The sequence below is a fragment of the Lissotriton vulgaris genome, chromosome 10 (genome assembly GCF_964263255.1).
Source record: "Lissotriton vulgaris chromosome 10, aLisVul1.2, whole genome shotgun sequence".
Lineage (NCBI taxonomy): Eukaryota > Metazoa > Chordata > Amphibia > Caudata > Salamandridae > Lissotriton > Lissotriton vulgaris.
In genome coordinates, this window is record NC_141698.1 from 879,761,485 (window position 1) to 879,774,583 (window position 13,099).

The following is a 13,099-nucleotide window of genomic DNA, read 5'->3' on the forward strand; positions in this document are numbered from 1 at the left end:
TTTGAAATTCCCTATTTTAATTTCCATGGGTTCTGTAACTGGGGTACTAATTAATTTATTAGAAACGCCCACTACTTGCATCGCTTCTCCCGAGAGGGGTAGGTTTGGAAGGTCTGCTGTTCTCACAGTAGAACGGGTAGCACCAGTGTCCAACAGAAAGGTGACGTCATTTCCTTCAACCTTTCCTTCAATGTATGGCCCTGACTGGCCTACCGGCAAGGAGGCGCCAAGCACACACTCCTCGTCCTCCCCCCCTCAGGCACCGTCAGTAGGGTTTGTCACAGAGGAATGTATCATTTAACTGAAATTGCGAAGTTGCTACATTTCTATCCTCCCTTCCTTCCCAAACCTCTGCTTCTTCACCCTGCTGTGCTTTGCTCCTATAGTTTGGCCTAGGTGCACGAGGCAACTGATTCTGTTTTACCTGTTGCTGTGTCTTCCGTGGTCCCTCATTCTGCGCCTGTGGATTTAAATCATTAATTTGCACATTATCATTCTGCACAGCCTTACACTCGTCCCTCCAGTGCCCCTTCTTTCCGCACCCGTGGCAGGGAAATTTCTTCCTGGCCTCTTCTCGACTCATTTTTACCCTTGGTTTTCCTCCACCCCCAGGGCTCTGATTCTGAGTATTTGTCATTTTACTTAATTGCTGTTCTTGGTGCTCTGCTAATTTTACTTGTGCCCACATGACTTTTTCTTTTAATTCCTTTTTCTTATTTTCTAGCTCATCTTCACAATATTTTGCATATTTCAGGACCTCATCAATGGGCTTAGCTTGCCAACAGATTTTATTATCTTTGATCCACTGTGAAATTTCAGGTCTTAATCCTAACACAAATCGATAAATGAAGTGGGTCATATCCTTCATTTCAATGTTGTCTAGCCCACTGTATGTTTTGAACACCTGTAACAGTCGCTCATAATATGAATGTACAGTTTCATCTCGATTCTGAGTAGTTCTATCTATTCGAGTCCAGTCTGTCTCTTTTGCAGGCACCTTTCCTTTCAGGTACAACATTACCTGATTGTACTTCCTCATCACATCTTCGGAAGGCGCCCCTGTCTTTGGGTCTCTAGGTTATTCCTCATTTGGCCAATCTACAGCAGTTTTACATTCTGTCTACAGATCTACAGGAGCTACAATGTCAAAGAACCATCTAGATCTTTCAGAAGGCATTTTGAAAGCTTTACAAATCTCTCAACCTGTCTGTACCACTCTACAGGTTTCTCTCGTAATTTTGGGAAGTCATTTGTAAATGACACAATGTCTTGTCTGGACCATGGCACATATACATATCCTCCACCTGGTACTTCTCGCATCGGACATAATTTTTCTACCTTGTCTGCTTCTTTTAGGACAAATTCTGAAGCCATTTGTCTTGACCGTACCTCTTCCTTTTTCTTTGCCCACCTGGCTCTCCATTTTTCTAGATCACCCCATTTTTGCATCAAATTATTCAACTCTCTAATCTGGACCTTTTTCCCTGACACATTCATGTTTTCTAAATCTTTGTCAGAAAATTCTACTCGATAGGGTTTCTGCAACACTTTAGATTTTCCAATGTCAATTCCCATGCTAGCTGCCATATCCATTACTTTTTCGTGAAACACCCTTGTATTTCTAGTGATGCTTTTACAGACAAACTGCTATTCGTCTTCACTGAGGGTATTCAATCTTTCCAGTCCCACATTCCCATTCATCAATTCATCTATTTCAACTCTTAATTTGAATATGTCTAATGGCTTGGGCTGTGATTTTGGTCTTTCTATTTCTCGAGTCCATCTCTCTATTTCTTCTGGAGTCACTGTAGTGGCACTTCTTGTACCTGAGGAAGTCTCTATCTGTACTTCCCTTGCAGGTACAGGTGTAGGTTTTCTCATGGAACCCCTTTCAGGCTCTCATATTGGTAAATCCATTAAGGAAATCACTGATTCACATTGGCTTGCCTGATCATCTACTATCAGGTTTTCTTGGCTGTACTACTGATGTCGTTATAACTGGAGCCTTCGGACTAGTCTATTTCCGTACAATGGAACAACTGGGGCAATGGTCACTGGAATTCTCAAAGCCTCAGGGCTTGTATTTAACTGGGATATTTTCTGAATTAATTTGCTTCTCTGTTTATTTAAAGCTTCCTTTTCTCTTTCTTGTAATACTCTCTCAAGGGAGGTCTCGTGAATCACTTGCGGAACTAAAGGTGGATTAAAGAACGGAGCAGTCGGATTTGAAGTACTTGTCCCCTCATTACAGGAAGACCTATAATATGGAACAGTCGGATCAGACGTGCTCGACCCCCTCATTACAGGGAGGCCTAAAGAATGGATTTTTTTGGTTTACTATTCTTGTTTCTTCACTATATGGTGGTGGACTTTTCATGAATAAATCCTCCAAGTATTCATCATCCGAATCACCAGTAGTCATTACATGTCTAGTTTTCTCAGTCCTTTTACCTCCCATAGGCTCCTCTATGGTTATTACTGGGTAAAGTCCTTCCACTATCATATTCTGCCTCCACTGTTTCATTGTTTTCTCTTTTGCTTCTCGGTGCATTTTCGGGTACCATTTACTTATTCCTTTGTCAATCCTGGGTCTGTCTAGCTCAAAGGCCTCAATCTCCCATTCTTCTAAAGCCTCATATTGTGTCAACCTAGGTCTGGGATGTAAGTCATTCATTCGGTTTCTCAAATTGAACAAAATTCTTCCATTGAAGGTACTGTGTAAAGCGAATGCTAAATTTCCGTCATCTTTGGTATATTTCACTCAATTTTCCAACCATACGCAAGCATGATACCCTCTGTCAAACATCATAATTGAAGCTGGAGTGTTTGATGGTGGAATAATAACTCCTTCTCTAGTCTTAATCAGCTTATCTTTATTGAAATAATTTTTAACTTTTTCCACAAGAGTCATTTTTCTCTTGCTTCCATACATATTGTAAGGTCTTCCTTTTAACATCTGTTCCTTAGCAAACCCTAAGTATCTCACATCAGGTGTAGTTTCTGGATATCTCTGATACCACATATACATTGCAAAAACTTAAATCGTGTGAAAATACTTACTTCTGCTTACTAAATTCTTCCAATGCTAGCGCGTCTTTCAATTTTCAATCAACACTGTGGTTGCAAATAAGTTCCACCAATGGATGCGCGGCTTTTCGCGTGAGACAAGTTCTCACGCTCCTGCGCTCACCCCTCCTTTACAATACTATCTCAGCTACACGCCCGCTGTTTCGACCAATACCAGCGCGGCACAGAGTGACGTCAGCGCAGCTCCGCAACTGAATCCCTCCTTCACAAGGTAACTGAAATTCAATTTTCTTCTTAAAGTGCAAGTGCTTTATTTTAATTTAGAATGTAAAACATTCGCCACTGTACTCGAGTGTCTAGAAAGGAAAGATTTGTTTTAATGCAAGTAAACTTCTTCTGTCTACTTTTCATATACTGCGGATAGATCCCTTCTGCCTATCCTTCATTCGAGCATTAGAGAACCTGCTACTCCCTTGACTCATCCACTTTGGGATATATATTAAGTCTAAAGTTTCACCAGCGAACCTGTTTGCTGTCCATCAATATCCGACAAACCTGCTACTCCTTCCGTGTGACCCTTACTAGGTTATATCACAATAGAAGTTTTGCTAGCGAACTCGTTACGATTATTTATTCAATCATTCATACAGAAAACCCTAATTAGTGCTTCCAGTTCTGCCCAACCATGCACTAATTTTCCTCGAATAAGTGACCTCACTGCAATGTGGCTTCTATTCTACCACTCGCTATTCTGCCCCCGGGGATTCCAGACAAAACATATAACAGGTACGCACAGTTGTTGTTAATACATTCAATATAGCAGCATCAATATAAACATTTCAATAAAACCATATTTCAAAATTAATACATATGATAATAATACATTTGATCAATCAATGAAAATATGAATCTTAACCTACTAACTAACTAGCTACCTAACTTTCACTGATCCCTAACCAACCTCTGCTAACAAGAAAAGAATACTGATGGAGCGCGCAGGTCACCCGGCTAGGATAACTTTACTAAATACTCACCTGGGCCCATAAATTTCATTAAACATGCGATATCAATATTTACCTTGGGTAACTCACGCTCTACTATCAGTATGTCTTGAGATTCTCCATACTACACTGATTCCCATATATACAACCTAGCAATGTAGATACTAGGAACCTAATCACCTAGGATCAGGGAGTCGAGTATTAAGCTAGATATCCAAGAAAATTTAATATCATTTATTGAATAGTGAAATAACCACAGACTCTGGGTAGGTTCAAAACTTTATCTAATCATCTTCATCATCATATGTCATGAGCAGAAAATTAAATGCGATAAGGCTATGAATAACTAAAATTAGAAACAGTATATAGCTATGAATAAGACAGAGTATGCTAAGCATTTAAGACTTTAAACTGAGAGTAAAAGTAAGAACAAGGAACATGCTATATTTTGATAACAACCTCTCGCAACCTGATTAAAGGAGGGTAAAGAAAGGGAACATGCTATATTCAAAACGTCTTTAGAGCAGTCAAAGGAACTTTATTGAAATTCGAGATTTAATTTAGCTCAGAATACTAAAGGGTAGGTAAGATTGGAACACACTATAATTCAGCTTATCTCCACAGGGAGGGTAAGATAAGGAACATATATTTAAGATAGAAACGATTTTGCATTAGCTAAAGGTAGTTCAAAAGTAGAACATGCTAATAGACAAATAATACATGGAAATCTCATTTATAAAGGGACAGGGGAGAAAAAGGAACATATGCAATTATGCCTAGTAAATATTTGAGAATTAAGAATACAACTATAGGAAAGTAAATCACCCACACAGACTTTATATTTACCTAGGATAGAGTGAAGACCAACCGTAGCCACGGGTCAGTTGGAAAAGACGGGAAGGAACCCTCAAGGACTTAGGTGCCAGTAGGCGAGCAGGTACAGCTCATGGACATTCAGGACAGGATAACCCCAGAATTTGGATCAGGACCAGGTTCACCAAAGGGTACAACCAACACCCGCAGCTTCGGTTGCAATGCCTGCGCTACTCCCTCTCTGCAAGGAATCTGCCAATAACCCCATTTGGGTTCTCGAACTTCCCAGCAAAGTGCTTCGCCAGCACTTCTAAGTCTGCATAAACCCCGAATGGGTTTCTCGAACTTCCCAACAGAGTGCTTTGCAGCTCTCTGAGTTCAGTCACCTATAGAGTACGTTGGGTCAGTGACAGGTCAGCTATTCGGACAAGTCGGAAAATTTCTCTAGCTAAACCTACGCTAGTTATACCGTTTTTCGGGTCAGTTTACCACCCCCCAATGTTGCAAAAGTAAGGATCCCCAATTTTGATTGGACAAAGGAGGAGGTTAGGTTATCACACCACCAAAAATTTACACTTTCTCAGGCTTCATATTCAATCTCTGTACCCACCCCTTATTATCTTCCCATGACATATGTTTTTCGGTGAACAGTAGTGAATACAATATTCGTATACATTTGTTGCATTTGTAGTACAGTTCAGCTTCGTTCAGCTAGGTCGCAGGTCGGTTCCCAGGAGCATCTTGTCTGTGGCTGCCAGCTGGCTGGGTTCCACTGCTGCAGAGTTTTTTCTCTCTCCGTATCCAGTTCTGCGCATTAGGGACTTCCAATATGGAGTAATAAGCACCTCCCAGGCCCAAAAGGATACGATACATGAAAAGCAAGAGAAAACAATTTAGAACGTAGAAATAAATGATAACACTGTACACCATGAATCACTGTACTGTGCCCATTACTTCATAATAACTTTAGTATTATTGGTTATGCAGAACAAACAGCTTTGCGAAAGCGGCAATGCAAGCTCAAAGTATGTGAGAACACAGAGCAGCCATGTTAGCTGTATTGCGCATGAGCAAACACTTTCCCACCAGAACTGCGAGTACGTCACGTCACATGGGTATGACCGGCGCATGCGCAGTCTAAATTCCCTCGTAGCAGCGGCCATTTTTAGAATGCAAGCGTATTACGGTTAATAGACACATAGGCAAGCGTCACTCGGACACCCCGTATAATGAAAAATGTGCAAAATTAGTAAGACAAACATGTTGGCTTATTTTATTAACATTATTTGAGGTTCACGATACAAGCAAGTCGCTTAACGTGCAAATCCTTGCTCCATCACAGTCAGGTGGATGCATCAAAGTTGAGCCTCGCAGTTGGGTCTGCCATCATAGTGGAACCCCTTGTGATGCAGGTGGTGCGTTGTTGTTAAGCCTTCCAGAGGTCTCTTCAGATTGCTGCGTCGTCGCCAAGCCTCGCAGTCAGGACCTCGGATCGGCTCTGCATCGTCGTCGTACCTTGTATTCGGGTCCCTTATCGCCGAGCAAGAATGTTATTGGATTGCCACTACATCAGCGTTCAAGGGCACTGCCTCTGATCTGATTGGCACAAAGTCATCACTGTGTCAATTTTTGCAGGAAAGCAGCTGTAGAACACACTTCTGAGGCCCAGGACTGGATTGGCATCTCAGGCAAGCGTAGAATCACAGAAGGCAGAGTCCTACAAGATCATGGGGCAAGCCAGCAAGCCCTTGGAGAAACTTGGATTCAAGGATGTAGAGAGAAGATCTCGCTAGCAAGAAGGACACAGCAGAGCAGGTATCAAAGTGGCAGTCCCTCCTACAGCACAATATAGAAATCAGCAGGCCAACACAGCAAAGTAGCTAGCAATGTGGCAGTACCTTCTGCAGCACAGCTGCTCTTCTTCCTGGCAGAATCTCCTTAGTTCCAGCGAAGTTCTGGTCTGGTGGTGTCAGGGTTCCAGTATTTTTACCTGAACGTGCCTTTGAAGTGGGGGAGAATTAAAAGAGGCCTTTGAAGAATACAAGGTCCCTGCCTTTCCTGCCCTGGCTCGAAACCCACTGCAGGGCTCTTAGTGTGGGAATAGGCACAGCCCTATTCTTGAGCAAGTGTTCGCTCCTCGCCCCCAACCTACCTCAGCAAGGAACATCAGCCTGGTAATGGGCCATCAGGATGCAATTGTCACACCCCAGCTCCCTTTGTGTCACTGTCTAGAGCGACCCAGACATGTATTCAGAGACAGGCAGAGGTGCAGGATAGTTAAAGTAAGAAAATGCCAACTTTCTAAAGGTTTCACTTTCAGACTAATAATTTAAAACCCAACTTCACCAGAAGTTGTGATTTTTAAACTGTGAGTCCCGAGACACCAAACTGCAAATCTCAATTTCTCAATTGGAATTTACACTTACATTTTTTTTAAGGCAATCCCAAAGATAACCTATGGGAAAGAAAGGCCTTGCAGCAGTGAAAAATGAATGTAGCAGTTTTCACTACCAGGACATGTAAAACTCAAAAGTACATGTCCTACCTTTTAAATACACTGCACTCTGCCCATAGGACTGCCTAAGGCCTAACTTAGGTGTGACTTATGAGTTATGAAAAGAACGGTTTGGGCATGGCAAGTAGGATAACTTGCCAGGTCGAAATGGCAGTGTAAACTGCACACACAGGCTCTGCAGAGGTAGGCCTTAGTCAAGTTTAAAGGACTACTGAAGTGGATGGCACAAGCAGTGCTGCAGGCCTACTACTAGCATTTACATTGCCGACCCTGGGCCCCTATAGTACCCTTTACTAGGGACTTAAATATGCCAATTGTGAATTAGTAAATGTTACCATGATTTGAGTACAGAACATATGCACTTTAGCAGTGGTAATCATTGGTAAAGTAGCCAGAATCCTAAAGCTAGCAAAAATGAAGTCCGCAAAACAGGAGGTCAGGAGGGAAAAATCTGGGGAAACTACTCCAAGGAAGCTAGGTCTAACATTTAAATTTAGTGACTTTGTCCGCAAAATCAATCAGTGCATTTTCAAAAACAGTATCCATGTATACTACATTTTGGCCCTCTGGGTTCTAAATTAACTAGGAGTTCTGTGCTCTAAAGGCCAAGCCTAAACTCATTTGCCTTTTAGAACGCTTTTTAGTTCACAACCATAGACAAAGGCAATGCTAAGAAGCCTTTGGAAATCACTGGGACATTTCAGTATAGCTACACAATAATCTTTTGATCTGGAGGTAAATGTATCAAGGGTACTGTAAGAAATTGAGTTATTGGTTGATGAGGTGGAAGCCCCACTTAGGCAACAACCACAGTTCTTGTCTGGGTGAACTACAAAGGTAACCCTCTGGTAGCTTGGTTCACAAGCTGTCAGGCTTAACTTAGAGGCAATGTGTAAAGTATATATGCTGCGCAAAAACCGTAATAGAGTGAACACACAACACAACACAAATCCCAAACCAATTTAAAGTAAATTGTAATAAATAAAATTATACCAAAACAATTTAAGTCAGTATGTGATTTTTTTGTGTGAAAAATAGCACCTAAAAGTTCCAGGCGCCAGCTGCAAGTCTCTTGTCACCCGAGACAAGGTGAAAATCGAAAGTTATGGCCCACCATGATGGAGCACAGTTCTGATACAAAGGATGGTTTGGGCTTGTTCTCTGCTTACCTTCAGACTTAGAAAAATTCTTGAAGATTTCCTGAGAAGGTAAACTTACAGGGATTAAGTGAATGGGGGTATACCCTTAAATAGAATAAGAGAATCGTATATACAGAAAAAACATGACAGAAGGATGTGTGCTCAGGCATTTTAAAGGCTGAGTGTGTAAAGAGAAATTAAGGGGTAAGAATTTCTTAAAATGACAGTTTACAACCATTTGGTGTATAATCAGACATGAAAGAGGCCATGAGTCGAAGCTCCAGCAACATATACAGCGTAGGGCCTAATGTGAGCGGAAGGGTACAGAAGTCCTAGTTAGTCACAACCTAATCTTCGGTAAAAGACTGCATGTCTTCTTAAGGGTCTCTTGGAGATTCTCTTCTCTGCAGCTGACAAGAATGTTCTCTTTTAGAGGATCTGTCTCTCGGATATGAAGTACCATATCTCATTGGGTTGACCTATAACTGGTTCCACTGCATCAGCTAGCCAGGACTTGGTTTTGCTCCTCAGTGCTCCCAAGCTTCATGCCTCTACACTGAGAACTTGCCACCCTCCTCTCGTTACTAGAGCAGTTTTGTATGGAGGGGTACAATGGGTAATCTGCTGCATGTGGATTTAAAAACCTGTGAACTTTGGAGAATTCGAGTCTTTATTGTGACTGTGTCACTCACATGTGCAATACACATGCAAGCGTTCTGACTGGCTGACCACTACACCAGCAGCAAGCATAGAGGCCCAAATGTATCACTGAGTGGCTTTGGTCTAACAACAATGGGGAGAGGGATGCACCTGGGATGGTGGTGCAGGGTGGGTTGGGGGTAGTTTTACAAAAGTACTTCTACGGATGAGAACAGTTTTACTACTTCTTAGGTTTCACCTGCTCAGCAAGCGCTGTGCTCTTGAAATCTGTTGCATTAAATATAAATCTTAAGAGGAGCTTACATTCCTTCCCCTTGCTTTTCACTGATTCCTGAGCTTGCCACTTACTTTTCCTATATTTCTATTGGCTCTAGCATTGTTCCTCTTTTGAGTTTCTCTCATCATTGTCCTGGGAACCAAGTACTGTTTTCATCTGCTTTGGTTTTGGAACATCTTTTCTTAATTGATTGCTGCTTTACCTATTACACGAACCCCAAAGAAGTAGCGGAGCACTTCATGGCATAGAGAGATTAAGTGATTTGCACACAAATACTGGAGGTTGTGCCTTTCGCCGAGACTTAAACCCTGATCGCAACAGCACTCACCAGTCCCCCAAGGCAACGCACACTCACCATTCTCCCCGGGGCCGAAATAGGGACTTACTCTAGTGCTCCTTTTTGTTGCAGAGGCTGGTTCTTGGAGAGACCTTGCTGCTGTCATATCAAAGGTTTGACCTAGCACACAGAAAAAGTAAGCTACACCTCTTCCAGCTGCGTGCCTGTCCTTGCTTGTTTTTTTGTTGGTTTCTTTGCATTGTTTTGCAGGCTCTATGGTCTGTATTTGTTGCTGTTTGCCCTGTCCTTAGTACTACATTAATGGGAGCCAGGCCTGATTTTAATTCTATAGTCCAGTCGGGAAATGAGTAAGGATTGATGCATTTGCAGGTTTTATTCTGAGACCCATTATTAATGGCGTGCAATTAAGATAGCTTTCCAAGCATTGTTGTAGATTAGTTTTGTAGTGAGATTTGTTTGTCTAGAGATGTTTGGATATGACCAATGACTAGACTTCGACTGCACTCTGCAGCATCTTCTTGTGGTGCTACCTGCCGCCAAGAGCCATTCGGCGTGTATTTGTGTTCCTGGGACATCATCTCTTGCTGCCTACAGTGTTGCTTCCTTTGGAGCTCCGTGGCTCTTGGCCCAAGACCCTACTTATGCTGGTGCTGCAGAGCTGCACTTGTCTGCCACAAACTCCAGTTGATGACCGCATCCCTGGTCTCCGCTACAAGCACCTACAGTCCGGTCATCCGTACAAGAGTGGTGGGTAAGGCCTGCAAGGGTTACCCTGCACCAATGCTCAGCATTGAATGTGTGTGGTTTTTGAGAAGACCCTAAACTCCGACATGCCCTTCAAAATATATTGGGAATATGGTATATTTACATCTTTGTTTTTGGGATCCTGTTTTTCTGTTTGCTAGATTGCTTTCTCTCTTTGCCCTAATAAAATACCTTTGTTACAGTCAAATATCAGGCTCCGGAACAAGTACGTTTGGTCGACGGTTCTACATATTTGTATTTGTTATTGACGTTGTATTGCACCATTTAGCCAGAATGTACTCCTTTGTAACGAATTCATTTGTATAGGCAAAATCACGCCAAAACTGGGAAGTTATATTTTCTGCAGATTTTGTTACAGTGCCTCAGGGTGCTAACTTTTTCTACTTTTGTGTATTATTGTTAAGGAGAAATCCATCCAGTACTGTAAGCAAAGCACCATTCACGGCGAGGACATTTTGTACATAGACGCAGCAAGCTGTTATGGTGTTTTAATGTATGTATTATCTAGCTAATGTATTCACAGGGGCTTCCATTTCAGCTATAGATTTCTGTCACCAAGCCAGATTTTCTGCACACTTCCCCATAACAGAAGCTCTGTGTGTGACATTACAAAATGTGTAGGTAGCCAGGATTTGAAACTATTGCTCAGTTTATTGTAATTATGGGGGATTCATGCTACACTAAAGATGTGGCGCAGAACTTGTTAAATTACTATCTGTGCAAGCCTGTTGGTTCCATTTTGTTTGTTGCTGCAGTTGAAAATACCCTGAGCCCTGGTGAATTTGTGATGTTAGCGTTATTGTATTGTCTTTGCATTTCCATAGCACTTTAGTATCCATGGTGGTGCCCAAAGTGTGTTTAAGCTCGACATGTAGGTAACTGCTCTATTTGTTGCTCACACTTTCTTTAATTTATGTTGCTCAATTACGACCCAGCTAAAACTTACAAAAAAAAGTAAAAAAATATACTGTAGCAAACCCATTTATGCTTGCCAGAATTCATTTTGGGGATTCTTCACAGGCGGAAATGAATGGATTTTCAGCTGTACATATATATTTACATGTAAAAAGGCCTATGTGAATTAGACCCACAACAACTGTAGGAAGGAGTACGTTATATTATGGAAGGCTTCACTTGTACATTTGACTGTTTATTGCCCTTGTCCCAATGTATACAAGGAATTAAAACAGCCAAAACTGTGTTTTAAAAATAATTTTCTTTACCTATTTGTGCTCAGCAGATGGAGAACTATACCCACTTACAATAAAAGTGTTCAAAACTGGCAGAAAGGTCTGTTTGCCCATTTCTTCCAGCACATGCTCCCAGCGGGTTGGAGCACAAATGCACAGAAAGTGCACCTTTGCAACCTTTGCTACTGACTGCAGTGCTGGCTGCTTCCAGCAGAGCACACCGGCAGTGTCCTCTGAGCATCGGTGCATTTGGTGGCCGGTGCATCTTGGATAAAACGAACAAGAGTTTCTTAATGTTACTCGAATACATTTTTCCCTTCTACAGATCTGAATACGTCGTTTTTCCTCTGCGTGATTTCCCAAGAGATCATTCCGCTTTACTGAATCTTTCTGGCGCGATTTTAGCTATCCGAAGTGCAAATAACATTTCAACACTTTGAGAGGCTCCGCAACCTCACGGCGGATTACTTGGCTCACCTTGGTGATTTCAGTGATTACGAAAAGCTGTACTCCTATCCCTGCATACAAATGAATGCATGTTCCAATGGGGTTGTTTCTGAATACAAGACATCAGTGTTAGTAATGGCGGCCTCCCATAGAATGTTCGACTAAAATAAAATGAAATTACCAGTTTCCATTGCTTTAGTTACTTCAGACACACAGGCCTGCTTAAATATATGGTTGAGAAAATGAACTTTACATCTAATAAAAAGAATTAACAATGTAACCGCTACTAGTAATATTAATGAGTGTTGTTGTTGCTATTGATAGGGAGAGGTAGTGACGTAACGGCCAGAACTGACGACTTTAGTGCTGGGGATCCAGGTTCGAGTCTCGGCGTAGGTTCCTGTGATTGTGGGCAGATTCTTTAATCTTCAGTAGAAAGAACCACAGTGCACACCAACAAGTCTTTTTTGGAAACTGCGTAGTTTAGTAAAGTAGTCTTCGTTTGTCGAATTGAAATGAAAAGATGTTTTTTTTTCTGCACAATCATTTAGCAGTTCAGTTGTGATTGAATCTTCTTTGCATATGGACAAATAGGCAGTAAAAAAGTGTTTCGTTTGAAGACTTTTTCAAGGCTGTTGTGAGAGGATATTGGAGCAACTGGCGTCTTTGTCGTCGTATAGGTCATTGAATTTCATGCTGATAGGTTCACTTTTATAATACCGTCCATTACAGTATCATCCCAAAAGTAGGAAAACGATGAAGGACCTTGATGAGCCTTGTAAGTGTAACGCGGTTTCCCAAAGTCTGTATTGGGTGGCGTGAATCCCTTAAACTCCCCGTGCCCAGGAACAGCACCTAGAGCCCCTCGTGTGATTAGCCACGCTATACATATCCCACCCAGTATTTTATATTATTATTAATAATATTTAACTTACATAAGTGGTTGAAAGAATGTGTTACAAGCCCT

General features: G+C 41.7%; 1 protein-coding gene across 4 annotated transcripts in view; it reads left to right on the forward strand.

The window, feature by feature from the left end:
* The window catches only part of CDK14 (cyclin dependent kinase 14), a 2,039,605-nt gene that overhangs the window by 541,622 nt on the left and 1,484,884 nt on the right, over nucleotides 1-13,099 (forward strand). The gene's annotated exons all lie outside the window — the stretch shown is intronic.